Source organism: Lepisma saccharinum, chromosome 17, assembly GCF_977018435.1.
Source record: "Lepisma saccharinum chromosome 17, izLepSacc3.1, whole genome shotgun sequence".
Classification (NCBI taxonomy): Eukaryota; Metazoa; Arthropoda; class Insecta; order Zygentoma; family Lepismatidae; genus Lepisma; species Lepisma saccharinum.
The window spans coordinates 35,984,601-35,998,222 of NC_139245.1; the positions used below are offsets into that span (position 1 = coordinate 35,984,601).

The 13,622-nt window shown below is 37.6% G+C and overlaps 1 protein-coding gene across 1 annotated transcript in view; it reads left to right on the forward strand.

Moving 5' to 3' along the window:
* The window catches only part of LOC146001373 (uncharacterized), a 248,135-nt gene that overhangs the window by 52,144 nt on the left and 182,369 nt on the right, over positions 1-13,622 (forward strand). The gene's annotated exons all lie outside the window — the stretch shown is intronic.

Genomic DNA, 13,622 nt, shown 5'->3' on the forward strand with positions numbered 1-13,622 from the left:
TATATATTCAACCACTCTACCACAAGCTTCACGTCAACGGACGTCCAAACCAAATTGATGCAATATGGTGAATTATGATAGCCTTTTACCTAGCGTCTTTTCTCGTGAAACACATTTATCTGACGTTCTATCTGATAGAACGCCTGGAAATTCAAATTTTGGTGCCGAACCAATTTCTGGAAGACCATATGTTGTTCTTCGCTTGGGCACCAGTATATTATCGCTGCTTAATTTTAGTGAGGTAGCTAATCGTGAAGAGATAAACTACCATTATGTAATTGATGTATGTGTGTTATCCAATATGCTCGTTAGTCAACGCAATATCCTTGTACTCTAAGACAGTGGTTCGTGAGCGTACGACTCGCTAAATTCGTTTGTTTTTTTTAAGTTAATGCCCGATCCTAACAATATTACTCGTAATCATCATTCTAATTCTTCTAGCTTTATACATTAATTAATATGTACAATTGAAATGTAATATTAATAACTTTGACTTCGCACCAGCATTGACGAGAAAGGATATCCTCTTATCGCTGCTGAATCCCGATCGAAAGGTCTTCTTTACAAGCGATAAGAGCTCAGACTGCAAGTCGCAAACTTCAAGAAACTTCTCTCTTTATCTTTTTTCTCTGTTTCTCTATCTCGACATCTCTTCCTTCTATCTTCTGTTTCTCTACTTCCAACTTTCTCTCTTCCATTTCCCTTCCTCTGTTTCTACAAATCTTTTTATTTCTTACTCTCTTTTTCTATCTACACATCTTCTCCTTCTTTCCTTTATTTCTCTACATCCATCTTTATCTCCTTCTACGGCGATCTCTTTCTTTTTTTGTTGTAATGTTTCTCTCTATTCTTCTTTTGCTTATCTACTTCCATTCTCCCTTCCTTCCTCAGTTTTTCATGTATTTCTTTTCTTACTCTCTTTTCCTATCTACATATTCCTCCTTTTTCCTGTTTCTCTACATTCATCTTTTTCTATTTCTTTATTTGATTATCACTTTCTTTTTCTTCCTCTGTTTGCACATTTTCCTTCTTTCGCCTGTTTCTCTGTTTCACTATATCCATCTTCTCTCCTTGTTCCGATGATTATGTCTTTCTTCCTTTTTCCTGGTTATCTTTCTATCCTCCTTTGTTTTTACATCATTCTCTCTCTATTTCTGTCGCATCCTTTTTATCTCTTTCTTTATCCCTCTGTCTGTGTGCCTATGGGAGGAAGGTTCCTGCTGTTTGGGTGGACTGTTGTTATTCTAACGGGTGGTGGGGGGGGGGGCTTGAGCCCACTCAGTGGCTACGCCCCCGTCTGGCATTTGCTAGAATCAAACACATGCACCTGCAGCAAAGCAGTGTGTCGGTTCTATTATGATCAAACGTTCGTTTATCGGCCGATCTCCTATCTGCCCTGAACACCTGTTGCCACTCGATCAGGGCCTCAAGAGATACGCTTTTGTTCGTGAGTAATGGATGCGTTTGTATTTATGACGCATGGACAAGAGTAAATGGCGAATTGTACGCACAAAAGCAACAGATCATCAATACCTGAACGAAAAAAAAAACATCAATTCCATTAAGAAGGAAAAACAGCAACTCTGGGTGCCTATGAAATGCGATTGCTTTGTAAATACACAGTGCTGTGGTGAAAATCCATTATCGATAGGACCCCCGTGTTAGCTAGAAATTCATGAGAAATTTCCACATTTGTTGCTTGTGCATCGTAGCAGTGTTTTGTTCGATTTTAGACTTTACAGCCTGGATTTGTAACATATAGATGGCGAGTTTATCCGCCCGATACACATATAGAGATCCGAAATGTGTAAAATTAACTTTCATGCATTTATTGATACATTTAAACGTGTAGTTTTCGTTTCTTCAAAATGATCGCACACGCACAGAGAAACTAATTGCATCAAAATCAATTTGAAGCACTAGAAACGTATCCATTGATGCACGAAGGTGAGTTTTTTTGTATGAATTATTGTTTCTTGTTTTAAGTCCAGGTTTTTGCACAGATAGGCTAATCGGGACTGGACCTACAGTTTAATGTTGGACCTGAACCACTGAGCAATGTGTCTCCACCTGGTATCGAACCCGGGACTCCTTCATTACAAGGCATTAACGATACCACTACGCCATCAGGAAACCTCGTGTGTTGTTTGCCCTTTAGAAAAATAGAGTTTACAGTTCATCACATGATGCAAATGATGAGGTTTTTAATGCAATTTTCTGCATTTTTCTCGGTGATGCACTTCAACATTTGGTCTGACTCAGAGACTTATGAATTTTGTTCATTTTTGTTTCTGCTGATGTATTTATTCTTCTTTGTGATGCGTAATGTTCTCAACTGATGCATTTTCCGTACATCATACGTTACAGTAGCTCATAAAAGTAACCTTTATGCACTTATGTGTGTATTTTGATCCACAAAAATGCATCACAAGGGATTTATGCACTTAAATGTGTTACTGTAGCCAATATATTTGTTTCAATAGATATGATACATTTTACTTTGTCCACGGTGAAGTGATTAGCGTAACCGCTACGAAACCAGATGTCCCAGGTTCGAATCTTAGATACCTAGATATAGGCTACTCGAGATTGAACCGAGGTGTATGAAGACACCCAAACACCAATCTCTGTTCCATTTATTAACCCTAGGCTGCATTTTTGCAGGTTAACGAGGCTCTGGCGCATGCACCTACAGTCAGAATAAAACTCTGTTGAGCTTGTGTTTTGTCGTCCATATGCATTTGTCATCTTCCCTTCGTACATCTCTTCACCGTTCACCGTTTGAGGCAGAAAAGCGACGTATACCCTAAATCGAGACATACAGTTTTAATTCGAACTAGATAACCCTTTGACAATGTGATTTAGCTTTTGATATTTATCGTCCCATTTCTGCCACTTTTAGCTAATTGCAGAATTCCTGGCGTCGTAGTGCATTGTGCTAACACTCCACAAAGGAGGTCGGTGATATGGTGATTAGATGAGAAACACCCGCAAAGAAGTTGAGGCTGGGATTTGAACCTGGAATCTTCGGTCTTCCCGACAGCTTAACGGTAAAAAAGGTGTTACTGTGATTGTCCCATCATCTGCAGGATGACAGGGAAAGCACTGACATATTTCAAAACATAACTTCACTTTATTGACTCTTGTGCATATTACAAAAGGAGTACAATTAAAGTTCGCATACTTCAAACAGAATGTAACGAAGTTTGACAAAATCATCCATGTTTAATGAGGAGAATGAAACGATGTTACACGTTTATCAAATTAATTCTGCAAATATACTTCATCTTTTAAGGGGATCTATCTGGCTTCCTTAAATTCCATTAAACGTCTGGCTTACATTCTGCGGCAATATGAAAAAAATATTGCTCAAAACTTACTTTCCGCTTCATTATATCATGGTTATGAGCTTTCTCCGAAAGTTGTGTTTCACTGGAGAAAGTTTACAACGACCGATTAAACGCTGGTGGTTTGTTTGAGAGAAAGTATTTGAGCAGAAGCGAGAGTTGGGTGAAACACGAAAGCATGTTGTTGTCAAGCTAAACCTGACTTTTGGTCTAATTTATAACTCAGCGCCATCTACAGGCAGATTGAGGATTTATAATATTAAAGGATGCTTCATTTCTAATACTATATTAAATAAGTCCTTATTTTCTCCAACATAACAGAATGTTCTGTACCATATGGTGAGAAGGAATGGGGATGTGTGCAGAGAAAAAATGCCAGACGGAAGAATTTAGTAAAGCGATAGAAAGGAAGAGATAAGGAGAGAGAAAATACAGAAGAGACAGAAAAAAGGGAAAAGATAAGAAGAGGAGAGATGAAAAGAAATATAGTAAAAGAGAGAAAATGAGAAAGAAAAATAAAGAACAAGCTGTGAGAAGGGTCAGAGAAAAGTGAAAGCGGGAAGGATAAAAAGAGGAGAGAGGAAGGGAACGATAGTAAATGAGAGAAAAGGAGAAAGAAAATATAGAGCAAGCTATGTGGAGAGACGGTAAAAGAGCAAGAGGGAAAATATAAAAAAGGAGAGAGGAAGGGAAAGATCGTGAAAGGGAGAAGAGGAGAAATAAATTAAAGAACAAGCTATAGGGAGAGACGGAGACAGAGAGAAAGATAAGAAGAGAAGAGAGGAAGTGAAAGATAGTAAAAGAGAGAAAAGGAGAAAAATAAAGTACAAGCTGTGGGAAGAGAGGAAGGGAAAGTAAGTAAAAGGGAGGAGAAAGAAAGAGCGGAAATGGCAGAAACCAGGAAGCCTGAGATAAAAAAAAGAGAGAGAGAGAGAGAGAAATAGTGAGAACTACGAGAATTAGCCTGCCACATCATGGAAGTTGGTCAGAGAAACAACAGTACATTAAATATAGTGCATATAATAATAATAATAATTATTATAATAATTATTATTATTATTATAAATATAATAATAATAATAAATATTATTATTATTACACTAATGAATTGCAAATAACAAAGCGTGTCGCTGAAAACTTGCTTACTCTATGTAATCCGATGCTTCTCGAAAACTACTGTGCATTTTGTTTAAAGAGTACCGAATATATTGCCAAGTGAAACAATTCATTCATTGGCATTTTTTACTCCGTTGTGGGGAAAGTGTACTCTCCAGTCCAAAGTATCGATTCCTTCCTTATTTTTTTTATGATCATTATTTTTATGCACTCTAGGAAATGTGATCTGTTGTCAAGTATGTCGCTATTTTCATCATCCCATTGAAATTCTACCCACAACCTCATTTCTAATTCCCCCCTCCTCATCTCAAGTTCTTGGAGAATCCCAATTGGAACATTTGTGGGACAATCCGGACAACAATAGTCTATTTTATCGCTGAGTAGAGAGCAAGACGTAATCCGAGAAATCGAGCAACCGTTGAAAACGATGTCAAGCACTTTATGGAAGGATGGGGAGGGGGGAGGGAATGCGCAATCTTGCTCTCCGACCGCCACACCCAGATGAAATGCCGGAAGTGCAGCGTGACACTGTGCAGTTAATTTTACAACACCAGAGGACACGATACGTTAAACATTTGCATGGGACGCATCCAATCTGTGAAAACCACTTGGAAAGGGAAATGCGAAAACAAAAGGTCGTTGCTCTGTGCTTCAGCTGATCTCCGAGTGTGTTTTGCGAGCGGATTTCCGAGTAAGAAGTAGTTTTATGTCTTTGGTGTGTTGTGTTCATGGCTTCAATGTTTCAAGAATAATTACTCAAACTTTCCAAATAGCAAACTTGCTTGAACGCTGTATAAATTGAAATTTTATCAGAATATTGATTAATATTGATACGTTTAAGTGTATTATTATATTTGGAATTATTGTATTTTATTTAATAATAATAAATCAGTAATGCTCAGCGGTGAACGATACGACTCGCTGAAGTACACAAATTCCTCTCAGGTACAGGGGTAGTGTTAGGCAACGACAATGCTTCACTGCACAGAGAAATGAAACCACATTACTGCAGTAGATAAAATGAAAGGTTTTATTTATTTATTGACAATATAACCCAAATATACTTGGAACGATTTTGAGGATTTCGCTTTGACGGTGTCTTGACTCAACTAAAACACATAACATCAATGGATGGCTACCGGCGTACCTATGGTCGCATAGGCCTAGCTTGCGCCCCGAACTACCATACCAAGATATATGCACAACACCGAGTTTAAAATCTTTCGACGATCTGCGTCGAATGTGTGTTATTTTTTACACGATATCCTCGCTTTTGTACTATTTCAAGATCACAGATCAACTACAGATGACTCACTTGGTATCTAAGGAAAGATGCTACCAACAAAACTGACATCTACACAAGTTTAGAAATACAAATTCACATAGTGCAATCTCTCAAATATAAAGGCATTAAATTACTCATAATAGAGCATAAAATACAATACATATTAAACAACATTATAAATAGGGTGCAATTTACATATAATAAAACTAAATGTACGTGTTTTGTTTTACAAAATAATATATCAGTGACATATTTTCAAGTTCTGACGTCACAAAAATATCGCGTTCTTGCAAGATAAACTGTGCTCTGGCACCACAACCAACTGGCAATGTAAGTACTCTCATTAAAAAATAAATTAAGTCGCTTTTTGCTACTTTGGGCTAATCGCGACGATGAGGATAACTGGAAACTCTCAGAGAACACACAATCCCTCACCAGGACTCGAACGTAACGACTCCTGGTCAGTAGAATTCTCTGCGGGTTTCGTATTCAGTGTGTGACTTTTCATTCATAATGTTTATTTAATCATCACCCAATCTCATCCTAGCTAGAGTGGGAAATGCGACGTATAATAATAAATACACAAAATGGCAGTGAGTTTGAGATCAATTTTTAGGTCCAATTTATGGACAAATAATATAATCTTTTTGACTGATTGATTGATTTGTTTTATTTTACCTCGCTTTTCTCCCACTTTTGGCTAATCGCAGAGATGATGATGAATAATGATATGATGAAATTGAAGAACACACATAAGACACCCGTGCCCAGTTCTGGATTCGAACCGGGGACCCTTGGCTTTGCAGAGTTCTGAGCTCACCACTTCGCTGCGGAGGTCGACTCTAATGTGGACTGGACCTACAGTTTAAAGCAGGATCCGTACTACTTGTGCCTTTACGGGGTATTGAACTCGGAAACCATTGATTACAAGTCTTCGACGAACTGTAATCTAACGCAGTAAGGGAATTACCCATTACCAAGCAACAGAAATTCGAACTGTCGCGATAATGATTTCACGAATTCCTCTGAACCACTGAGCCTGTTCGCTGGAAAGAATAGATTTAAAGGCACAACCCCCTTGAAATTCCCCCCCTTTAAGCATGCAATGTGTAATGCTCCACTTTCAACTCGCAGCATCTGAGTGAACGATTGAAAAGGTCTACGAGGGATGCAAGGAATGTAACACAAAGCTTTGGAGAACTCTAAAGAATGCAGAGGAAATGAGAGACGGGTGCCAGGCAGCGCCAGTCCTTCACCTGTTGGGTATCGTACCCTCCGGGTGGAAATCATGCGAGAACGACTCATCGATCCGTTTCACCTCGATTCCGACCGCCTGCGAGAGAGAGAGCAAGGCGTGTTTTGTTCTAAATGAAGCTATAGAAAACCCATGACCTGTAAGTAGAGCCTTGAATATCCGTCAACCAGCGCGTAGAAGAGTTCATGGACAATGGTGGATGAGGGAGAAAAAGATGTGGAAAAATCTAGGAAGGATGCAATGACTTCATCTCCACTTTTTATTCGATCTCTGATGAATATTTCTCCGTCTTTCAGCATCATTGTGTCTACAGCTCTTGGGGATGACTCTCAGAGATTGGAAGAGCGGTGATTCGTCTATGGAAACCCTCCCCTCACTTTCCCCCTTCATTGACGTAGATCCAACAAGAGTCTTCATTAAACATCGATTCCTCTTGCTCTCCTCCTCTTTCCTTCTCTATCTTCATGTGTCTCGCTCTTTTCCTAACTTTTTCTCAATATTGCTTCTCCCCTTTCAATCTACACGGCGAGCCTAAAATATATAGACAGATTAAAAGCTTTGTAAATCGAAAACTGCTTGTTTTATCAGGAAGCATTTAGACAAAGTCTTCAAGTTTACGACATCCACTTTTCGTTTGTTTTCATGACGTCAGCATCACATGAGCTCCTTTGACGTGAGTCGAGCAATATGTCCGCTAGCGAGGTAGAAGAGGATTTCTGTGTGCTTGAATTTGCAAACACAAACTTTGCTACTGTCATACAGCGTCGTTTTAGAACACCGTATGGCAAACATTTCTAACTTAGCCATGTAAACGTCAGGACATACTCTTCCAACCATGTAAGTATTTTAGTCATGTTATTAAAACTCTTGCATCTGTAAAACTTTGAAACTGTCAAATCTTTTAGACTCACCCTGTATACTCTTCATCTATATGTGCTGCTTCCTTTCGGTGAAATACGATGAATGGCGACTGAACGAACTAGAGGATAAAATAACTTCCAAAACTTCCTTACCAGGAGAATACATCTTGAGTCACCTATTAAAAAGGTAGCCTGAGGGTTCTGGCTTCGAGTCCCGGCTAGACTACTGTGCTTATAATTACATCTAATCGTCATTCATCCTCATTGCATTGATTAATCTGAAGATACAGAAGCTTTACTAGCCTTAAACCGTTGTTACTATTATTATTAATTTAATATTTATAACGAGGTTACATTTCTTTCTTTCGTTGCATCTATCTCTCTACATTAACATTTCTTTCTCTTTGCAATTATCCTGTCTTTTTATAGTTCTATAATTATTCTTTATTGCTACCCCTTTCTATATCTTTACTTTCATCTCTTTATCTCCCTATTCTTTATATCTCTTCCTCTCTGTCTGTCGTTCGTTCTAACATCTCCCTATTTACAGTTCACCTCCCTCCCACCCCTCTCTCTCTCTCTCTTTCTCTCTCTCTCTCTCTCTCTCTCTCTCTGTGTGTGTGTGTGTGTGTGTGTGTGTGTCCGTAGTGTAACCGTTATTAATTTATTAGTTATAGTAGTAATATGGCTCTATTCCGTTTCATCTATCTCTCTGTCTACATTTATCCATTCTTTATTTTTCTTTCTCTCTTTTCTTTCTCAATGTATCGTTTCTTTCTCTTAATATGTACTTAACCCTTAAACATAATGTTTATGACTGCAGCAACACAAACCTTTCATCTGTCCCTCTCCTGGGCAAGATCAATTCAATCATTTCCATCCTTACCGATTTTATTTAGGTAAATCTCAATGTTATCCCTCCATCTTTGTCCTGGCCTTCCTGCAGGTTTCTCACCATCAGGTTTCCCAACAAGAATCCTGTAAACTCTTCTTTCTTACTTAATATTTATCCTTTCTTTCTTCCTCTTTCAATATTTATATTTTCTTTTACATTTATTCTATCTTCTTTCTATATTAATTCTTTCTTTCTTTTTTCTATATTTAGCCTTTCTCTCCTGTTCTTTTTATCTCGTTTCTTTCTTTACATTTCTACATCTTTCTTGCCATCTCTTCACTCCCTTATATTTTACATGTCTCCCTCTCTCTCTCTATCGCTTTCTTTCTCACTCTCTCTGAGGGTATGTCTATTTGTGTGAGGACACTCACACGAGCATTTCAGTTTCGTCTTTTATTTTAAACACCTGTCTGATGAACGTCTTAAATTCTACCTTCAGAAATAATCTGAGCACAGCAAGGATTAATGAATTAATGGAGCTTTTCCATTAATCCTTCACTGTCTAAAAACAGCAGTCGAGACATTTAATTTCATGCATTAACTTTACCTCTTCCGCACTTTGAATTTCGACCTACTTTCCATTATTCAAGCGAAAGGGGAGTAAATTCTAATTTAGAGAAGAATAGCAGCTACTAATTACTCAGGAAAATACCAGATGTCTCTTATTAAAATACTGCTGATGTTGTGATGCCGAAATGAAAATCTGTGCTTCAGTCCACGATACAATGTGAAGATTTACAACTAAGATTCTTATGAGATAGAGCTCTTGTCCAGGTTTTGTGACGAGGAAAACAATACCAAATGCCACAGACAGAGAATATTGTAGCGTGCATATTTCCTGATCCGTGAAATTGAATTTTAAAAACTTCAGCTCTGCTTCTTCTCCAGTTATTGATTTCTGTCAAAAACAGAAATTGGAATGACAAAGAGAACATCACTGTCTCCCGTGTCGCGATAATTTGTTTATTTTGGAAACGTCATGTAGCATATGGTTAAGTCACGTACGTGAGTGAGTCGCAGTTACCTAGAGACAAGTGATTTACAGGAATTACTGAGTGTTGGCGCTGGGTTTGCTGTGCAATCTCTTTAAGCTCCGTGGACTGTCACCAAATTCCATGTTCCAAAACCGTTGCAATGGCATGATATACGTAGGTCTACAAGTCTAAGAAATTTCAGGTCCGTGCATTGGTTAGTTCGGTAGATATAGAAAGTACACGATTTTGATTTTTGTTATTTATCTTCGCTTTTCTGCCACTTTTGGCCAATCGTGACGATGAGAATAAGTAATGAAATGATGAAGGGACACTCACAAGGAACACCCATGCGCAGAATGAGATTCGAACACGGGACCATCGGTACTGAATTATCATTTCATAGTTATATCAGTCAATCAGGTTTGGCAGATTGATAGTTTTCAGAAAAACGATATTTGGCACATACCGATAACTGTCGCGTTAGGGTAGATTTTTAATTTTTTTCCCTGGATAATGCGAAATATTTTAAAGACTTATTAGACGTTTTCGAAAATTCATTAAAAAAACACTTTAATATTCCTTCTTAAATATTCAAGTGATTTTTCGAGATATTTTCTTTCATTGTTGTCTAGCTATCTATACTAGTTTTGTGGCACCGTACGCCTCCATTCTGTCATGAGTATGTAGACCACAGCAAAAGAAAACCTCTTGTGAATTCACTTTAATGCTCTAGAAGAAATTCTAAAAAGGGTTTATTTTTTTCAGAATGTGGCGTTTCGTATTTTTCGACAGGAAAGGGATTTTCGAAAACCAATTATCTGCTGCATGCCAAAAGTCCATAGCTGCATTAATAAATAGACAGGGTCAGCCACTATTGATAGTAGAACAACGACAACAGATACAGTGTTTAAGAAGAATACAGTGTCGGAAAGAAAGAGAAAATAATAATTGAAAACAGGATTAGGCACTATACAGAAGTGGGTAATAAAATAAGTGAGAAAACGTTAATCGCAAAATCAAAATCAGAGCCCAGTCATCTGTAAGAAGAGAATCCACAGCATAAGCTTAAGCGCGACAACAAGTAGTGCGAAACAGAAAATGAGCAACAGGGCATAAAGGATTAAAAGCAAAACGTTGGAAGGTCGAAAATCCGTGCATCTGTCGTGTTGGAATCAGTTGCGCCATATCAGATGGAGTGCCAAAACCGGGAATACTGCATTAACGGAACACCTCTTGTTCTGTTCTAAGTCTCTGCTAATCTCAGGACTGGGGGACTTCGGAGTCCATCCCATGAATAATCCTTTCATGTTTGATCGTTGAAGTAGATAATGTGCGGCGGCCTGTAGCTCTAACAAAGCCGACTTTGCGAGGAGAAATTCACCAAGGCGATGCAGGGTCTTACACACGGGATCGAACTCGGGGCACAAGGGTTACCCGTCACGGAATGATCCAGAAACCTCTTTTGAATGACCTGTGTGACAGATTCTTGCGATAAAATTTAACATATGTAATTTGGTAAAAGTTATTCGCAAGATTTCTCTACCCTACTGAATGTTTCAGCGTTTATTATTCTTCTTTTGTTTAATTAATTCCGCGCACATCCTACCAGGTGGCTCTCTCAGTCTCGCTACTCTGCTTCCGCAAAAGCCGGAACCAGTTGTTTTTTTTCCTCCAAATCATATTGCAATGGACCTATTTACTTCCGTGAATAGGAGGAAGAGTTTTTTGCTATCTTTTATGTTAATATTTGCGAAGGACCTACTTATATTTATAAATAGTAAGGAGAGTTTATTTTAACGCGAGATGCTATCGTATTTTGTCTAATACATTCCTTCATTACCCTTGTCTAAAATCGCCATAGGGTGATAGGGACATATGCGAGAAGAAGAAGCCGGAATCAGAAGTCGTCCTTCAACACTTGCTTGCAACCAGACACGAAAGTGCTCTCTTGGCACAACCCGGCCAGACATTACCTGAGTAATACGCTATGCACCTCGCACGTCTTCGATTCTGTAAACGCATACTGCTTTAATGCACAAGTTTGTATAGTACTCGTCACTTTCGTGGTTATGTCCGATTGTGGATTGGTACCAAGAAAGGATTGTCTGTTGGATCTAACACGTTAGAAGATATTGAATTTGCAGGCATGTTCGTGCACGTATTTTTGACTCAAGGGAATTTGATTTTCCGAGACTGCGTAGTTAAAAATACGAACGTCTTTCAATAAAGTGTGTCGTGAACTGATGATACCAAGTTGTTAACCTAAAGGCAGTAAGACGACAGTACTTACATGAAATAATTAATTGTCTATTTAGACGATACAATATTAAGTATTGTGAGTGCCCACATATACTGTGTAAATTTTTAAAACGTCTCGTAAGAAAATACGTACTAAAAATTTTGTGACTCCCTATTAGCCCAGTTGCTATATTCATGAATTTAGTGATACTGTGAGTGTGTAAGACAAGTTAATAATGAATTGTGTTGAACATAATTAATGCATCGATAGCGAGATACGAACCTTTGTATAACGAACTAAGTAGTCATGAACTGATAATATTAAAACTTTGTCGCGGTTGACCATATTTCGACAAATAACGACGACGTAAATAAAGCAAAGCAAAAATACCCATAAAAGAGCCTTCCCGTTATTAACTTCTCTCAATCCTTCAACTTAAGGAGCATCTTATTCGTAATATTACAAAACCGCTAATAATAATAATAATAATAATAATAATAATATAAAAATAAATTCAATATTGTCTATGGGAGTAATACTAGTTGTTGAACGTACAGTTGAATTTAGATTTGTACAATTTGTTGTCCGACGATAAGATGGATATCGTTGAATGTGTTATTTAAATTCTGCACGTGTAAGAAGGGAAATTAATTACTGTGTTATTAATTTTTGATTGTTGTAATTTCCAAACTGGGTGAAAATTGTTATTGTTATGCTTTGCATTGAATTGAGACTACTAGTCCAAATAAAATTTTTGAACTTTAACAAGTTGATATAATTTCACCAAATCAAATTGGAGACGTTTATATTACCTGTAGTTAGTAGTAGAGGAAGGCGTTTTTGATCTTTAAGCACCATTTTGCTAATATGTAAGATTAACTTGTCTCTAACATTAAAAGACAATGTGCAATTTAGTTGAACTCTACTATTCCCATAATTCTAAGAATTGCTTAGATTGTCGTGACGCTTAAGGGCCTAGAAGTAGTTCTCAACAGAGAGCTAAATACTTCTTAAAATTAAATTTATTGTGCTTGTTACGTGGATAGTTTTGCCACGGTATTTCGTGCTTTCCACTAATTTTACGATATCCACATAACGCGTTACAATAAACCTGAATAACTTTTACCAAATGACCTATGTTATTTTATCTCGCAAGAATTCGTCACACCTGATGATGGTATATTATGTACTACATAGTTCAAATGATTCAAAGCTACTCACTCTTGCAGTAATCCATAACCGCTCATAATGTCTGGAGTTCTCTGTTCATCTTAAGAAAGCTACCGAGGCTTGCAATTTCCTCGTAAATGACTAAGTAGAATAGTCCGATCTCACCACTAAAAGATCTTGATTCTATTTCCAAACAGTACGTTAGTGTACCATTGTGTTTGTTCCCTATTAAATTTCAACTACTCACCATTCTTTCTCATCATCGTTATGAACCTAAAGGGGGAAAAAGCGAAGTAAAATAAGCAGAATACAAATTATAATTTGATTTGTATTTCCCTTTCGATACCAACGGAAATAACCGAAGCAAAAGTTTTACGCTGGTTACATAATAATTTGAAAATTGTTGGTCATATTAATGACTTCAATGTGGATAGCGCCATTTTGGTCAAAAAAGTTCAAAATTATCTTTCTCCAGGACGCC